This window comes from Callospermophilus lateralis, chromosome 8 (assembly GCF_048772815.1).
Source record: "Callospermophilus lateralis isolate mCalLat2 chromosome 8, mCalLat2.hap1, whole genome shotgun sequence".
Classification (NCBI taxonomy): Eukaryota; Metazoa; Chordata; class Mammalia; order Rodentia; family Sciuridae; genus Callospermophilus; species Callospermophilus lateralis.
This window is the reverse complement of record NC_135312.1, coordinates 17925635-17944065: the sequence shown is the minus strand read 5'-3', so window position 1 is coordinate 17944065 and position 18431 is coordinate 17925635.

Genomic DNA, 18431 nt, shown 5'->3' with positions numbered 1-18431 from the left:
GACACCTTCTGCCTGACCTGCCTGGAGCTCGGGGCTCAGCCTTCATCCTTGTCCCCTGTGTGCCCTGTCAGGGAGGAGTCTGCCAGGTGCTCTGTGGGAAGCGTCATTTGACACCTAAAGAGATGGAAGGCAAAGAAGGGTCGGGGGGAGCTTGAGAGTTTTGGAACGGCTGTAGCCCACCTGCTTAGGAAATCCGATTTCTGATTTCCAGGGTTGGGGTGATTCTAGTAACACCCAGAACACTGGCAAGGAAGTGCAGGGTGAGGCAGGGCCCGGGCCTCGTTTCTCAGTGGGTTTCCATCCCATCTAGAGGACCTAGCACGTGCTGGCTCCTCATCAAGTTAGTGAAAAACGCACAGACGTGTGAATGGACACACAGGACTGACCTTGGCTTTGGCCTCTTCCTCTTGCTGCCTTCCTGACTCCTCAAGCCTCACTTTCCTCCCTGTAACCTGGGGAAGGCAATGTGCTCAGACCTCTGGGAGCCCACAGGAGGCATTAAAGAGCACAAAGGCCTGGGTCGAGCACACAGTAGGTGCTTTACTGTTCAGGGCAGGTCCTCCTTCCTATGGCCAATGAAGCATCTTCCCAATTCTTCTCTCCTTATTGGATTCCTCATCTAAGTTTTTATTTCCAAAATAAAGCCAGCTTCTTTTCTGGACACAGAGGCCTGTGCCGTCTGCCCTCCTTTTTGGTGCCTGGGGGCCTGGAAAGCATCTTCTGGGAGGGGACTCAGGGAGGGGAAGGTGCTGCTTGGGCAGTTTGGATTCGGGCGTCTGGCCAGCTCCGGAAGGCTGGCCCACTCAAGTCTCGAACACAGATTCCCTGCTGAGCAGCCTGTCGATGCCAGCCGACTGCCAGGCGGGCCCCCTGATGTTTGTAATACACGGATCCATATCAGCGTTATGAAGTTCCATATTAATATGATGCTAAATAGGGATTCCGACTCTTGGAAGAGGGGGAGGGGAAGCACCGAACGAGGTCACCAGTAAAAACGAGAGCCCCAGGACAGAGGAGCGGCAGGCGTGCAGGTGACTGTCGCGATGCATTAGCAGTGGGGGAAGCTTGAACAGCAGCTGCCTGCATTATTCCTGGTTCCAGCCCAGTGCCCCTTCTCTCCTCTTTCTCATTGAATTTGATGCTTTATGGAACCTGCAACGTCATAAAAATAACACTCTGCTGCATCCTTCACCCCGGGATCTCAAAGCCCTCTACGGACATTAATATTTATCGCTAGGAACCTGGGATGTCGGTTGAGAAATATTATCCCAATTTTACAGATGAGGAACTTGAGATTGGGTGGTTAAGTGACTTGGCAGAAGTCACTCCCTACCTACTGAGCAGTGGGGCCATGCCCTGGGACAGATCCCAGAAAAGTATGTGGAGCCCTTGGCAGAATGGGAGAATGCCCTTTGTTTAACGGGGAGGAAACAGAGTGCACCGGACAAGCCAGAGGCAGGCGGCTGAGCAGCTCGGCTCCTCACACTGACTTTTATTCCCCTCTTGTCAGGCTTGAGGGAGTCAACTCTCACGGCCCGTTCAATTTTTCACTTCTCCGCCAACCTTGCCAATTAAACCTGCCAGTTCAGAATCCGTGGCCAGTTTCCCTTATAGAACTTTCAGGAAATACAAAAGGGCTTGCTTGGGAGAAGGATGTCCATGATGGTCAAGAAGAAGGGAGACTGGCCTCAGAAGACAAGCAAAAGACCCAGGAGGCTGGGGAAGAAGGTTTTCCAAATTGAAGGAGTGTCGAACAATTTAGATAGCATGCACCCTTGGCTGCAGGGCCAGAACTCTAGATCTGTGGGCATGTTTTCATCTTGAACTTGAAATTGTTCAGGAGAAGTCAAAGGGAGCTTTACATTTTTCTGTGTAAACACGAGACTTTGAGAAATGCAGGGATTTTGAAAAATAATTTAAAGACGTTTATAAATGAGGTTTTCATTTGAAGAAATCTAGCTATCTGTCTTGTTAACAGAAAGGCAATGCTGTGGTTTTAGTTCTTAGCTCTTGGTGACCTGGCTAAGAGGAAGGAAACTAGAATAGAGGTAGACAGTGCTATGCCCACCTAGCACTCATTTACTAACTGTTTGTAAATCTCTGAGCTGGGTCATAGGCTGTGTGGCCTCAGAATATGGAGCCACATAAATGGAGGTTCTGCCCTGTTGAGGGGGGCCCCAGGTTAGTTCGGGAGACATAAGGATAAATGACTATGGAAATGTGAGATGAGCCACCCTAGATATCAGTACCCTGAACTTGGGGAGCACAGTGGAAGAGGTGATTCATGTTTGGGACATTCCACTTGCAAATGATATTCTTCCCAAATGGGCCTGGATGAGGCTGGCACATTTTACCCATGAAGAATTGGATGGTGGTCACCCAGTTCATTCTATGAGTCAGCAAAAGCCATTCAAAAGCACTTGACCTAGTTGAATGAAGTCATGGCTTATGGAAATTTAGGAGACATCAAGAGTCTCACATCTAATCCTGTAGGTATTACTATAGTGTCATTGTCACCTGTAGTACCCCCTGGTACATTAGGGAAAGACATCAAAGTCACTCTCTTAGAGGCAAAGTGTACTGTTTCCATGTTTCTTGGGTTTGTATCAGTAAGGTTAGAATAATGTCCTAGGTCTGAGTTTGCACAGAGCTTTGTTTATTGTGCTAGGAGTATAAATAGATAATAGGACAAGTTTTGTGGCCAGGGTCTCAGGTCCAAAGGGCCAAAGCCTTGAACAGACCTGCTATACTATTGTTACTTCTTCCCCCGAGGAAGAAGAAGATTGTATGGAAGACTGTATGGATGACAAAGTCAAGTAAACCATGTTAAACTAACAATTGAAGCTGTGGTTCTCCCAAACTCTGTGGAATCCAAGCTCCAGTCAGCTGGCTGGGCCTAGACAGGGTGGTTGAGGACCCCTGTACCCACCCTGGGTGGAACTAAGTGGCCTCCTTTCTCCTGGTTTCTGATTGAGCTCCAAGCCTGTCCTAGGGTATCAACCAGAGGTGAGCATCAATTTAGAGCAAGAGGCCACAGAGGCCAGGACCCCAAAAGCCTGGATTCAAAGCATCCACAGGAAGTTGACCCCAACAACCTGAGCTCTTCCCTCATCATACCCGAGGCACCCCACAGCACCATTGCTCAGATTATGAGCTTCCTCTTCCTCCTAACTCTTTCTCGACAAAGTGTGTGAGTCTGCCTACCAATATTTCCTGTGTTAAGGAATAGAAGTTCTTGTGCTTAGAGGAACAGAAGGATCTTTGTCTTCCTCTTGTGGTGGAGCTCACTCCTGAGGAAGCAGAAGCAGGATGGTTGTCGCCATAAATTCCGTGCAATTTCTAAGACCCTTGCCCTGCATTCTCTTTAGCCAAACGGGGCTGCTTCAGTGTGTGCAGTAAAGCCTCTGCTGAGTTGTCCGAAGAAAGAGTTGGAGTCTTCAGGCCAAATCTGGCTTCCCACTCACACCCACCCAGTTATGGCTGGAACAGGGAAAATGGATCAGTTTTCAGAAACAAAAACAAAAATAAAACAAAAAACAAACTACCTTAGCATGGTGGTTGAGAGTATGGGCTCCAGGAGCTGGCTCCAGGCTGGATCCCGGGGGGGACATGGACACATCCTGTAACTCTTTCAGCTTCTTTTTTCAGCATTTTAAAGGACAAATAAAGATGCTTATGCTGTGAGAACAAGTGCTGCTGAAATTGAAGTGACAATGTGCCTAAGTATCCAGCACAGTGCTTGGCCTAGGTAGGGAGCTTCATGTTCTCATCTGTCCGATGGGGTTAAACACTATGGTGGACCTCACAGGTTCCTGTGAGAATTAAATGGGTCAATTCATATAATACCCTGGCACGTACCACCTGGCATAAAGTAACTACTCATTAAATGCTATTTCTTACTAGCACATGCTCATTGCTATTGTTTCTCTAAATTCATATAAAGACTTCCAAGGAAGATATCATGAAGCAAGTCCCTGTCCTGTTCACCTAATTAAAAAAAAAAAAAGAAAGATTTCACTGGAAAAGTCCAGATGGCCAGGACACTGTGATGACTGACAACCAGAGAGTGTGTGCAGAAGCCCTTCCTGAACCGCCATCCCCGCTCCCTTTTTGAAGTGCCATCTTTCCCCAACCTTCAAAAGGCTTAAATATTAAAATACAGAGCTTGGGGGCTTTTGTTTTTACAGTGATTTTTGTTGTTGTTGTTGTTGTTGTTATTCCGCAAAAGGACTTTTAAAAATAGCACAACCCAGTATTAGACAAATGTTTATCCGATTATATAAGCACATCAACCAAGAGAACATAATAAGGTAGAGTTTCTAGAAATTCTAAACATGAAAAACAGGCATATTAAAGTGAATGAAAAATTATAGGTGTTACTGTGGTAAGCTGCTTGGAATATTCTTTAACGGTGTATGTTTCCTGAAAGTGTGCTCTGTTGGCGCTTGCTTGCAAAATGAAAGAAAGCCCGTTTCTGGGGCCCGTTGGTGTGGCCCTGCAGGCAACCGGTGGGTACTTCCATTGTGTTTGTTGATTGGACCTTTCGGTTTGGTTTGGGTTTTAACTTTTGATTTGATTTGGCTTCTGGGTCAGGTGAGGTTCTGTCTTTCTCAGAGCTGAAAGGCAAAGCCTTAAAGGTAAGCTCAGAGGTCTGGAGGAAACAGCTTTGTAGTGAGCCTTCTGGAAAGGCCAGAGCTGAATGCCCTCCTGGGGTGGGTGTCTGCTGGGGATGCCCTGCTTGTGCAGTATGCTGGGGCGTAAGGGGGTCCATCCAGAGCCTTGCTCTTCCAGAGCAGGGGTAAGAAAACGTAGAGACCCGGGAGGCTCTAGGGTTTGGCAGTTTTGAAGTAATCATTTTAGGCCACGTTACCCTGGCTGTAGGAATAGCATGCAGAAAAAGCATCCTTGTTATAAAGGATGAAGGGAGCTAGAGTTCCCCACCGGGGAGGGTGGCAGAGAAATTCTCCTTCAGGGTGCTGAATTCAGAATTGTGTGCACAGTTGGGAAAATGATGACATTGGGCTGTCCTGCACGGGGCTTGTCTTGAAGATGCTGTGATACTTTTCAGGGAAATGACCCTTGACAAGAGTGTGTGACAGCCACAGCTGTGCCCAGATGTGGGACTGGGGAGCTGTGGGCAGGGGTACAGAATCGATGCCGCTGACAACTGCAGTCCTTCTTCCCTTTCTGTCTCCCACACCAAAGACAACCTCAGGAGAGGCTCGGCGGGCTTGTCAGGAAGATGAATAGCTAAGTATGAAGTTCGAATGCCGCTTGCTTGTTTAGAGTAATGTTCGAAAACAGCTCGCTCGGCCTTGTTGTGGGGACGACGCATCCCACGGTACACTTGGGTGAGCCAGAAGCCTGCGACATCGCAATTCCCACCAACGTAAATGATACTTTGGGTGGATTTGCATCGATATGTTGGATAAATGCTGAGAAAAGTCCTGTAATCCATGAGCCTGGCAAGCCAGCTGCTGCTCCCCTTGAAAAGGTCAGGTTGGTACTGCAGTGAGAAGCACATTTGGAAGTTTGACTCCCAGTGACTCGGTACCCAGTGGGTTCACATGTTTTCCCTTGGGGTTGCTACAGGACTGGCATGCTCTCTTAGGTTAAAGTGGTGGCGCTTGATTGAAATAGTCATGGAAATGAGCCTAATAAATCTTTTGATGGGTTTCACTGGTAGAACACAATCAAAGCCCATCCCCAGTATCACCCTCCCCCCAGCCCTGCATAAACAGAGTCATTCCCCGTCTTTTCTCTGGTCGACTGTATACTGGAAAGTCATGGTCCTTAGAATAAGACTCCAATCCTGCATTTTATCTTTGTTTCTCAGCTGCACTTCTCACTAGTTGATCTGAATGATTTCCCTTTTGTTTCCTTTCCTAAATTTACTGCTTATCTCATCAACAAGAGGAGGGGGCTGCAAATCAATGACTGCCTGGGTGTGTGGGGGCAGAGGGGCCTCTCACGCCCGCTCGGCTCGTTTGTGAGTGTGTAGGCAGCAGAAGTAAATTAGCTTGCAGATTTCAGGAGAGACTGTTATCAGCGTCCTCTGCCAGGGATCATGCAGAGTGCCAAATTACAATTGATTTCTCAATAAAATTGAGTTCAACCTTCCCCAACATAATCCGAGACAGAAATGACAGAGAACTGTCTCACTTTAAAAATTTTATTCTTTTCAGTCAATTTTGTTCTTGGAGGTTTATGATTGTTATTAGCCTTGGACCATGAGATACTCACTTCCCTTGCCTTCTGGACTTCCCAAAGCAGGCAGGGTGAGTGGAGGAAGTGCAGGTGCCTGGGGCCGGCTTCCCAGTCTCTCCCTCTTGGCGCGGCTCCTCACTGGGTGCCACATAAAGATGCCACTGGCCTCAAAGATCCAAGTGCAAGAGTTTGCTCTCTGTGTTTGGAACGGATCAGAGGAGAAGGGCAGTTTACAGAAGGTGCTCCCTCTCCCTCCATCCTGTTTCAATCTTCTCTCCACCCTGACACGCACGTGCATGCTCAGACGCACTCGTGTGCTCACCGCCTGCCTCCTGCTCAGAGCCCATGGCTTTGGGAACCACCAACCAACCAACCTAATTAACACGCCTTCTTTTTCAATTGCTGGAGCAGTTCCCTGAATGCAGCGCCTTGCCCCCACCAAGCTGGCCTGCTCAGCTCATGCCCTGTGTTCCCCCCTGAAGAGGGTCATCCGTGCCCCCAAAGCAGCAAACCCATTTCCTGTTGCTCTGCATTCTGAGGTTGAAAGCCTGCACCGTCCTCAGGGGAAGCCAGCCCCTTCTGGGGAGGAACATGCCCCCGCTGCCCTCCACCTCCACCCACGCCTTCCCTGCCGTCTTCCCACCAGTTCAGTGTTCTTTAACAAGGAGCCACCCGAGCTGCGCTAAATGCGCTCAAATAAAACTCAGGCACTCTGTTGTATGCCGTTGCTCGCCAACATCCAGCCTACGTCCAGCGGCTGTCCTCCCGGCTTTCTTTCCCCAGCACAATCATTTTTGAGTGCACAGCTCAGTGACATCAAGCACATTCACATGGCTGTGCAGCCACCTCCATTGCTTCTATGGCTCTTTGCATCTTGCAAAGATGAAACTCTGTACCCATTAAACAGTTACTCCCCAGTCCCCATCCTCCTTCTGGCCACCACTGTGCCTCTTTGTTTCTGTGAATCTGACCTCTCTGGTGGAACCACAGGGCATCTTCTCACTTAGCATGGTGTTCTCAAGTTTCATTCTGCTGTGGGGTGTACCAGAATTTCCTGCCTTTTTAAGGCAGGGTAATATTCCACAGCATGGCTGTACCATGCAGGGTTTATTCATTTGTGCATTGCTGGACAGTAGAGTTACTTCCACTGTGGAACAGCCTCAATGGTAGCATCTGTTTAAGATGCTATTTTCAATCGGGTGCAGTAGCGCACACCTGTAATCTCAGCGGCCTGGAAGGTTGAGGCAGGAGGATCGCGAGTTCAAAGCCAGCCTCAGCAATGTCAAGGCGCTAAGCAACTCAGTGAGACCCTGTCTCAAAATAAAATACAAAATAGGGCTGGGGATTTTGCTCAGTGGCCGAGTGCCCCGAGTTCAGTTCCCCAGCACCCCCTTCTTCCCCGCCAAAGATGCTACCTTCAATTCTCTGGGATATGGATATGGAATTGCTTGATGATACAGCAGTTCCATTTTTCTTTCTTTTTTGGTGACACGCCATGCTGTTCTCCGTAGCAGCTAAGCCTCCCACATTCCCACCGACAGTATGCACGGGGCCTAGGGTTTCCACGTCCTCACCAGCCTTTGTCATTTCTGTTTTTTCATTCTTTTTGACAGGGGCTGTCCCGCTGGGCATGAGGCCCTGTGCTTCATGACACCTCCACGCAGAGGGCAGTGTCATTTCCCCCATCTCACAGATCAGGACACAGAGCCATCGTCATTCAAGTCTACCTGGTCTTAGAGCACCAGAGGAAAAATAAGGTCCCTATTCTGTGGACTGGCCCCACGTGACGATATATCAATATGGGGACTTTCCTTTTTCCTTTTAATGGCTAATTGCCACATGCCTTCTCAGGGAGACAGGGGTAGGCTCACTGCACATGGACACAAGACTCTCTTCCCTTATTATTCTAAGCAAAGCAAAGGGGAGATCAACCAGCCAATGGGACAGTTTATTCTCCGTGCCGTAATAATTTTCCTAATTGGCGATAAGAACCGACCTGGTGACTCCTCTCTCAGGGGTTGAAGGAGACTGGCTATTTCCTGTTTTCTAAGCAAAACATACCTCGAAAGAGAACTGATAGCCCAGAGGGTTTTATCTCAGATCTAAGGTCAAAGGCATACAATATCTACCTATGCGTGTCATCGCCACCTGTGAACCTTTTGTTTAGCAATCCTGTATCTGAGCTGTAGATATGCCACTTCCTATCTTGGCCACCCTAGGCAAATCTATTCACCTCTCTGAACTTCTTTCTTCTCATCTGTAGAATGGGAATGAAAATATCAAGGTCATCACATCTGTCTTCTTCTTCCCAAAGAGAGAATGCAAACCAAATTAACCTCTTACGTATACAGGAAATCCAGCTCAGCCTTCAGGAATGCTCTCTTTAGTTCAGCTGGATAGAGATTTCCCTGATTCACACTGGCTCCATCACTCCGCAACCCTGGGGCATTGGACGCTCCAGCTGAGACCTGATCTGGTACCAGGCCACAGTGGGGAAGCAGGGGCACACGGCAAAGATGCCCTCTCTCGGGAAGGATGTCAACGTGGGGGCAGGAGCAGGGGGAAATTCAGGGGCCTGGGTCCAGCCCAAATTTGACCAAGCTGATGTGTGACTTGGGGCAGGCCATCGAAGCACCCCCAGCTGAAGGTGCTAGTCGATTCTGTAAAATGAATAGGCTCCTTTCCCCAGTTTCCCTCTTTCTGTAAAGCTAATATAATTTTGTCTTCTGATTCTTTTCATGGCTCTTCTTACTGATCTCTGTAGTGACATGAGATGAGTGTGTGTGTGTGTGAGAGAGATTTTTCTGGCACTTACAGTTGTTCAGTAAGCATATTCTCTTTCCTTTCTCTTCTTGCTGTCTCCTTCCTTCTAACCTTCTCACTGATGCTCTGGAGATGAGCAAGGTTTTCAACCAAGACCTATGGACCACTTCTGCTGCATGCTTATTTCCTCTCCATCTCCACCCTGACCAGGGCATAGATAACTTCTTGAATGAAGGTGGCTGGTCGTACACTCTGACTTGAGGAGGTAGGTCCCCCAAGCCAATATTTCCCAAAGGACATGGGAATCTTTGCAACAGGACTGCCGTCTTGTATCAGAGAGTATATTCCAGAATCACACAGACGTGGCTGGAAGGCACGTTCTCCCTCCTTGTGCTGTGCAAGTGAGCCACATTGGAGAGCAGAGTTACAAACGCTGGTTCTTATGCTTTTTTCAGTTAAATTCCAGCTCTGCCACATCAAAGCTACAAGCTACAATAACCTCCTTGTTGTGCCTTGACTTTCTGGTCTGTCCAAAGAGCCTAGTCACACAACTTAATTCATAGGGTGGTGAGAATAAACGTGATGATATACATAAAGCATTTGCAGCAATTCCTGGTGTGATTTAGCAATATTGTGGGTACGACCGCTGCTGCTACCACAATTAGTATCATTACTTCTACAGCTACCATTATTGCTATGATGGAGTCACTTTCCTGATTAAAAGCATTATCCATTTTATGACCGTTTCTTGGATTCAGATATATCCTGAGAAATATTCCTTCAAGCACAATTGCTCAGTGTTCTATATTGACTTCAAGTTCTGAAGGGATGACATTTCTTTATTTAAACAGGATTTTTCATATTTTAATAAAGTATGTTAATAGTAACTCATTTGCCAGTTGAGCAAGATTATGTTTTTACCATGAGATTTAAATATGTATGTAAATGTAAATTATGTGAAAATTTTCCTCAGTTGAAAAGATGTCTTTAAACACCTACAACACCCGAGTGTAACGTATTCCAGAGTACAAATAAGATTAGTGACTGGGAGAAGAGAGCATTAGTATTTTAAAACCCTAAATAGACACGCATAAGAAGAAGGTTGAAAAATTCAAGTGGAATAAATGTTTCCAACATTCTCTCCTTTTTAAAGAAGATATTAATAATGGGCTGTTATCTCAGATGGGTAATGTCCTCTACCAAACTCGTCTTAGTGCCTACACAAGATGGGTTTTTAAAATTTTTTTATAAGGAGGATATTAAGAGGGAATGTGTTTCATCCATTCCCAGACACCATCTCTTCTCAGTTGCAAATAATAATGTCCATATAAAAACGAGTATTTCTTTTTCCCCTTAGGATATCTGTTCTTAAAATCACATTCAGATTCTTATAATTCCAATACTGCAAACAGCCGGTTCTGACCTCTAATCCTTTTTCCATTAGAGATTTCAACACTACTTTGAGCAACACTGGTTAGTTGATGACCCAAATCTTCTTAATCCTGAGCAACCAGAATGCTAGATCAGTAACTAGAGTATATTTTTCTAATTTACTCCATAGTTTTTCCTCTTCCCTTCATATCTTTAGGGTGCTTTGGTACTGAACAAGAGCAGGTTGTGCTGTGTCCAGACTTTTGGTTGGCTGAGCAAGCCCTAGATTTCTTTCTTTCTTTTTCTTTCTCTTTTTTTGGTCCTGGGGACACTTGACCACTGGGCCACATCCCCAGCCCTATTTTGTATTTTATTTACAGACAGGGTCTCACTGAGTTTCTTAGCGCCTCACTGTTGCTGAGGCCAGCTTTGAACTCGAGATCCTCCTGCCTCAGCCTCTGAAGCCACTGGGATCACAAGGCGTGCGCCACTGTGATTTTTTTTGATTCACCTTATCATCTACCATGGGATGATACTTCTCATACTTGAGTCCTAGTATATATATTTTATTGAGCAATTTTTTGTGCTCTAGTCTGATACTAAGAGCTTAAGGACATTTATCTCATTTAATCTTTGCAACTAACCAGAGCCTTCATCTTCATATGAGGAAACTGAGGCACAAAGAAGTGAAGCATCTTGCCTCATCTCAGTTAGTAAATGGCAAAAGTGGTTAAGTTTTAATCCCAGAACTTTGAAGCCTGTGTTCTTATTCACTATAAATGTAGTATTTGGTTGGATGGAGGAGTCCATCTAAAATTCCATTTTTCAACGATTGCAAGTATTTAAATAGATGAACAGGGTGTTTTTTTTCTTTTCTTGTTGCCCCTCATCTTTTTCTTTAGGCTACTCATAAAGCCTTAAAAAAATTGGTGCCTAACCCTTAATGTACATAAGGTTACACCCATATTGTCCAATTTTGTCTTCTCTTGTGCTCTTTTCTATGGCTCCTGTCCACTGAGCAACTTAAGACTAATTTCTTCGGTTATGAAATGATGTTTTACATCCTCTACTTGATTTATATTCTGCACGAGAGTTTAAAACCTTAAATTAACTGGAGAGAAGCATTGGTTGGGCTTCAAATCCTGCTGGACTTTAAAAAAATCCGGCTGCACAACGGGGGAGTTTGTTTGGGATTATATCTGTAAATCAAAATGTTTATTTACCCAGTTACCTAAAATAACTCAGAGGAAGACATGGAGCAGGAAGGTCCAGTCAGCATGGCGGACTGTGCTGGGAAATGAAAAGAGCATAGGAAATATGGACTGATCCTGGGGATAGTTCTGTAGGACCAGCTTCTACTTGACCTGTTCTATCTCCTTCAAACTTGGCTTTTCTAAAACACCTCATTCATTTTCTCAATCCTGTCATCGATTCGTTCAGACTCTCACTCATTGTAAGAATATCTGCGTGCCCACCGTATACTTACTACAGTCATTGTCAAGCTCAAACTGACACCTTTTCCTGACTTCTATGATTTTCAATAATAGCAATAATACTTAGCAGCTTCAGAACTTCGGAATCACTGTTTATACTCTCCAACGGAGTCTAATATCCAAATCTTGTTCTTGGTTTGTTGGTGATGCCTGTATACCTGTTATTTTCATTAGCTCTTATCCCAGCCCCTGGAGTAGAGCTATTTGCTTTTAATAGATCATGAGGCCTCCAATCTTGATTTTTTTTTTTTTTTGCAAACATCACTGCTGAGAATCACTGTCCCACACTGACACATTTATCAAGCTTTGCCTCTGCTCAAAAGGCTTTGGTGCTTGCCCCACCCCAAGCTGGGTCCTGTGCTCCCTCCATAACCACCAGGGATCTAGGCCATCCTTCGCTTTCCTGCTCCTTGAGTCACACATGCTATTTAAGCCTCATTACTTCCTTCTAAGCCCCTCCTCTACTGATGGCCCACCAGGAACTGACTGTGTTAGCTCTACATCCTCCAGGACGGACTCCAGGTGTTGACAACGTGGGGTGAATCCCAGATCTGTCATTTGTGAACTGAAGGACTTGGGACAGTGCTTTTATTTCCTTAAGCCTCCGTTCTCTCATCTGGAAGAATGGGAATAAATAGCCCTTCACCCAGGACTGTCCTAGTAAACCTAAAGCCCATGGCATAGAGAGTCCATGTGGAGTAAGGGCACAAAGAGCAGTCATTATTGTTGACATCACTGATACAGAATTTAGTTCTTTTTCTTTTTAAAGTGTTCCACTTCTCTCAAATACAAAGATAATTCTTTTGAACTCCCCCTCTTTTTCCCCAGAGGGCAGGAACCATATTTCTTATCATATTCTACTCTAGTACTGAGCCAGGCATTCAATAAAATATTTGAATAAATTGATGGAGCTCTATGAATAGACTAGGTTCCAAATAGACTGTTGATTGGATTTGGTAGCAAGGCTGATAAAATTGCTTTTGAAATAAGCTGGTTGTCAATGAACGCTTAAGGATCAGCCTTTCCTTGGATAAACTGCGTTCTGTAGCAATGGATTCCATGATGCCCAAGAACAACCACAACCAAAATATTCCTTTGAAGCAATAGAATTAGAAAGTGAAGGAGAACAAGCGGCCAGACAGGCCACTTCATGTGAAGAGGGGAGCCAGACTGCTGGAGAAGTCTGATGCGAGGGAATTAATTAGCAATTTTGGCCCACTCCTTTCACTAAATCGCAGAGAGAAGAAGCTTATCGGAGCCAAAGTGCAGGAAGTGTTTGGTAGGAGAGTTAGAAAGCTACATAAGAGGTTAAACAAAAGGATACTCTTAGCCACTAAACTATACCATATAAATCAGCAAGATCACATTATTTATTCCGAGGGTCCTCAAAGAGCTAACAAGGGAGACAACTCATAGAAACAATCTACAGAAAATCACGGAATGAACATTAGGAACCATGGAAATATGTTAATCTTTACCCAGTCAATCATTGATTCAGTATATTCACGGTGAAGAATGCACACATTTCAAATTGTGGACAATCCTCAAGCTTTGTTTTATATTTTAAGTGCTTTTATGTTTGTCCCATTCATAGTAGGAGAATGAACCTCCTAACCATATTCTCTAATGTCATGCTGGACTTTCTGGGTGCCATTCACTGATTAGGGCTGGGAGACGGCATCTCCAGGAACACTGAAGAGGTTGAAGGGGGATGTTTTGGATTGGGGGAGGTGGAACCCACCACCGTCTTACACAATGGAAAAATGAATAACCCATGGATAAACCTCATAAAGCCAAACCCCCTCATGGAAAAGTCCTTGCAAGGTTCAATGCAAAGGAAAATATCCATTGACATTAACTTGTTTTCACTGTCCCCTCTCTTCAGTGAAAGCCCAGAAAGTGGGGCAGTGTAAGGCTCACGGCTTCCTTCCTCCGTTCCTAGTTAGACTTCAGATCCACAATAGCCATGCCCTGCCCAGCTCCCTCTCCCCTCCTCTGCCTCCAAATTGCCCCCAGCTCTACCCCAGGTGTCCGCCCCAGATTCCTGCTGACTTTCCCTTCCGCCCTCTTCTTGAACCAGTTATTTTTCCTCCTCGATGTGTGGTCTTCTCAGGCGATCCCCTTTCCTGATTTCCCATATACTACATTATGGCCCAGAACTCTAAAAAAGGAGAAGATGCCAATACCAAGAACTTTCTTGGGAGTGGGGAGTAAAGGAGAGAGACTATGATCATTAACCCATCACCCACGTAACAAGCATGTGGATGATGAGCATTTCCTACATAAAGGGGTGTGTCAGGCAGAATGTTATCTCCTCTTTACCCAGAAATAAATTGAGGTCCAGAGATGGCCTATGTTGGCTCAAGTCAAGAAGATGCTTCTGAAGTTTCCTTTAGTTGGAATTAGTTAATGAAATCAGTTGACTGACAGGCAGAGGTCAGTGTCTAAATAGCTCGGAGTGTGAGCACTGGAGGGTGGGGAAAACAATCTGGGGATGACTCGGGCGGAATTGCAAAAAGGCGTGAAGAGTGCAATGAAGAATTTTCTCTCCTTCATAAATCCTGTAGGTGCAGGTCAGACAGAGGTACTGTTCTCCTAGGCCCCATTTGGGGTGAGATGCATTTCATAGATATTAGGAAGACTGGCTTGAATCCTGAGGCTGGATTTCACAGAGTGCTGCAAGGCCTCACCGATGGTTGCTTGCATTCACTCTTTGGAATTCTTGAGTTTTTAAAAAATTGGGTCATAAACTGTGTTTACCTAAGAAAAGTCCTCACGTGGGTCTGAAGAGATCAAAGAACTAGTTGTAACCATTGGAAAAAAAAACTGATCACAAATAAGAATGAGAAATAAAATGTTGTCTAATGAGAAGAGCCGAGGAAGAGAGAGACCTCAAATTCGATCACCTGGGTTGGGAGAGGGCGCTGATCGGGAGATGGTCCTGGGATGCCCGAGACAGTGGAGCACGTGTCTGTGTCCATGTATTTGTTAGAGCACATCTTGCTTTTAAAAATAGATGAAAAGAAAAGATTGCAAGCAAGGGTGGCGAGGATGATAAATGGATCAGAGGGCATGGCTTACTGTGTGAAGAGAGATTGAAGTAATATAGCATAGATAGCCTAGAGAAAGAACTAGCAGAGGCAGAGGGAAGCCACTAATACTCCTAAGCACCTGAGAGGTTGTAACATGAGTGACATTCATTTTGGGACTTGAGCACATCAAAAGGCATGCTTATTATTATTATGCTTATTATTATTATTTACCCCCTCAGTTCAATGATGCTGAACCCAAAAGGCAGGTAAGTGAAGTATAAAGTCTGAAGAGTTGGAAAGAAAAGATTTAAGTGTTTATGTTACCTTTTAGGAATGATATTATGAACTAACTGCTCTATAAGATTAAGAGTGACATTAAGCATGGGAGGTGGTGTAACTTCTCTGGGTATGTTCCTGAACACAGTTTCTAACTGGTTTCTCAGCCTTCAGGGTACCCTGGGATAGACCTAGTTCACCTGCTTGGTGATGGCTAGACCCCAGGTACATTTTGCTGTTGGCTGAAAAGGACTTATTATCAAGCATTTGTTGATTCATGAATGAGTGGTCAAGTGTAAGAGTTCTATAGCCACCTGGGTTCAAATCCTTACCTGGTTATATATTACCCATACACCTGGTAAGAAACAACCTCTCTAACAGTCTTCTTATATGTAAAATGGGGCAAAGACCAATGCTATCTCACAGCGTTCTTGTGGGGATTAAAGAGATAATATATGTGAAGCACTTAGCACAGTGCAAGGCACATTGTATTTGAAATGATTAGGTGTTATTTATGTGAGAAATATTCAAGGATTTTTATTTATTCAAGAAATATTCAAGGGTCTATTGTAGACCAATTAATTCAGGAGCTATGGACACAACAGTGAAGTGATTGAAGGTCCTGTTCAAGGGACTTAATCTCTAGTGGGAATGAGAGAATAAGCAAATTAATATGTAATATGTCCACTAGTGATAAGGCCGATGAAGAAGCATAAATCAGGCAAAGAGGTCAGGGCAGAGAGTAGGACCCAAACCAATAGGACCCAAACCAAGAGAGAGATGGGGAGATGGGGAGCTAGTAGTTCACCCAGGCAGAAGGATGGCCTGGAATGGAGAAGAGAAATGAATGGGTCACAGGTTGGGAGAGGTAGATAGGGGGCAGAAGAGAACCTTGAATGGTATAAGAGTAGGTTTGCTGCCATGACGAGCATCTACCACAACTCAGTTGCTTGCCAAGGGAGAAATGAGCCCCTCACTCAGGTAGCAGGTAGTCTTCAAATTAATCCTGGAGCTCAGGTTCCTTCTGTCTTGCAGCTTTTCAATTTTTCAGGGCCTCAGATTCCTAGGATGGACCTTCTGCATCTGGTGCAGACTGGGACACAGACAGAGCATAGGAAATAGCATGGAAGGTGCTTTGGAACTAAGTTGTGTACAACACAGGTCACTGGCATTCACATTCCAATGACAGGGAGCTCACATGGTCACACTTAATGTCCAGGAAGGTAGAGCACTGAACTCTAGCTGAGAGTCTGGGAGACAGGAAATGGGTTTTGAGGAACACACAGCCAGCATCAGCGTCTGCCACGTATTTCATGTTAAGTCTCTGGATGTAATCCTCAGGGTAAAGGGCAATCACTGTCCAAATTAACCAAGTGCCAAGTGTGTCACTTAAGACCCACAGAGGTGGGAGGGGGAGGAGGGGAGAGGCTTGAGAGGCATGGAAGAGTTTGGACAGGGCTAAAAATTAGTGGACGGAGAGTGGAAAAGGCAGGAATTGGTGGGGAGCATTCAAGAACTCCCACCTGTCATTCACTGAGAGAGGAAACAGAAAAAGAAGCAATGGGTGAGGGGAAATGAGGAGTTGGAGGAACAAAGGATTCCCTTTCCTGACTGCTGTCTTTCGGCGGGCTTGTTCTCCAAGTGAGCATTGGGACACGGGTCCTGATGGGTAAGTGAAGCTGTGGGGCCAGCGTATTTGTAATCAGGATTTTCTTGGAATATAGGATACAGTTCCTTGGTTCCTACTGTTTTCCATACTGTCTACTCATTTGTTCTCAACTTATACTCACTGAACATTTAATGAGGACTTAGCAATGTGCCAGGAATTGTTCTTGGCCCCTGCAACTAAGTCATGGTCTCTATTACCAGAAACAAACACTAGCATGGCTTAGTGACTGATGCTAAAGGAGAGGGTCTCCTGGGCTATTGATTAGCCCACTGTTAGTAATTGTATTGGTTTTAGATTATGAGATCAGGGGATGTCCAGTGTAGTTTTTAATAGGTTGAATTTCGCCCTCCAAAAAGATATGACAAAATCTTAACCTCCAAAACCTGTGAATGTGACCTCCTTAATTTGGAAACAGGGTCTTTGCATAATTCATCAAGTTAAAGAAAGGTCATACTGGATCCTAATGCAATTACAGTGTCATTATAAGACCAGGAAATTCGAACACAGACCCACAGGGATAGAGGAAGATGCAGAAATTGGAGTCAAACAACACCAAGATTGCTAGCAACCCCCACAAGATTTAAGAGGAATAGAATGGAGTGTTAAGAGAGAGCATGGCCTGTCGATTCCTTGCTTTTGGACTTCTAGTCTCCATAGCTGTGAGAGAATCAGTGTCTGTTTCCTTTAGCTACAAAGTCTGTGGCACTTTGCTGCAGTAGCCCTCAGGAACCAATGCAATTCGCATCTAGCAGAAACTAAAGCATGGAGGTATTTTAACAGAGGAGGTGGTATACCTTTACTTAGCATCTAAAGTAATCATTAATTTTAAAATATGTTTTTCCATATTTTATTGGTATGGTATAATTTTACATGTTGAGATTCATTGTGGCATATTTGTTCATGCATACAATATAACAATATAATTTGGCCAATATTATTCCTCAGTATTTTCCCTTTCCACCCCACCTCCCTCGCCATGGTCCCTCACCTTTATTTGACTGGTCTCCTTTCAGTATTCATAAGATTCCCTGCCACCTCTTTTCCCTTTATTCTTTCTAGCTTCCACATATGAAAGAAAACATATGACCCTTCTTAGTTTGACTTATTTCAGTTAACAGAATGTCCTCAAGTTCCATCCACTTTCCTATAAAAATATTTTTATGCTCCCCAATCGTCAAACCACCTTTATATCCATTCTTACTCTGATGTCACATTATTTCCACTGTGGAGAAGAAGGACGCAGGCTTAGTGAGCTAAGGAACTTGCCCCAGTTCGCAGAGCTGATGCGTGGAATTGAGGTCCTCTGGCTCCAATACACATTCTTGGAACTAGGGTGATTCCCTTGCAAGAATTAGGATGGAGGCTCTTGCTGAGTCATCAGGTGCTACCCAGGGAAATTAGGAGGCAGTGACCCTGCAGGCTCTGGGTAGTTCCCCTGAGAACTTCTGTGTTCAGTAGGGCTTAAAATACTTGCCTGCTTGGAAAGGCGTACCTTTCTCCCTCTCTGAGCATTGCCTGGAAGTGTAAAAGACAAGTGCAAATGAGTTGTCCTTGGCTGTCACGTGTGCTGTGTGCATGGCGGTTTAAGGACTCTTATCCGCTTAAAATGTTTCTTTGGGT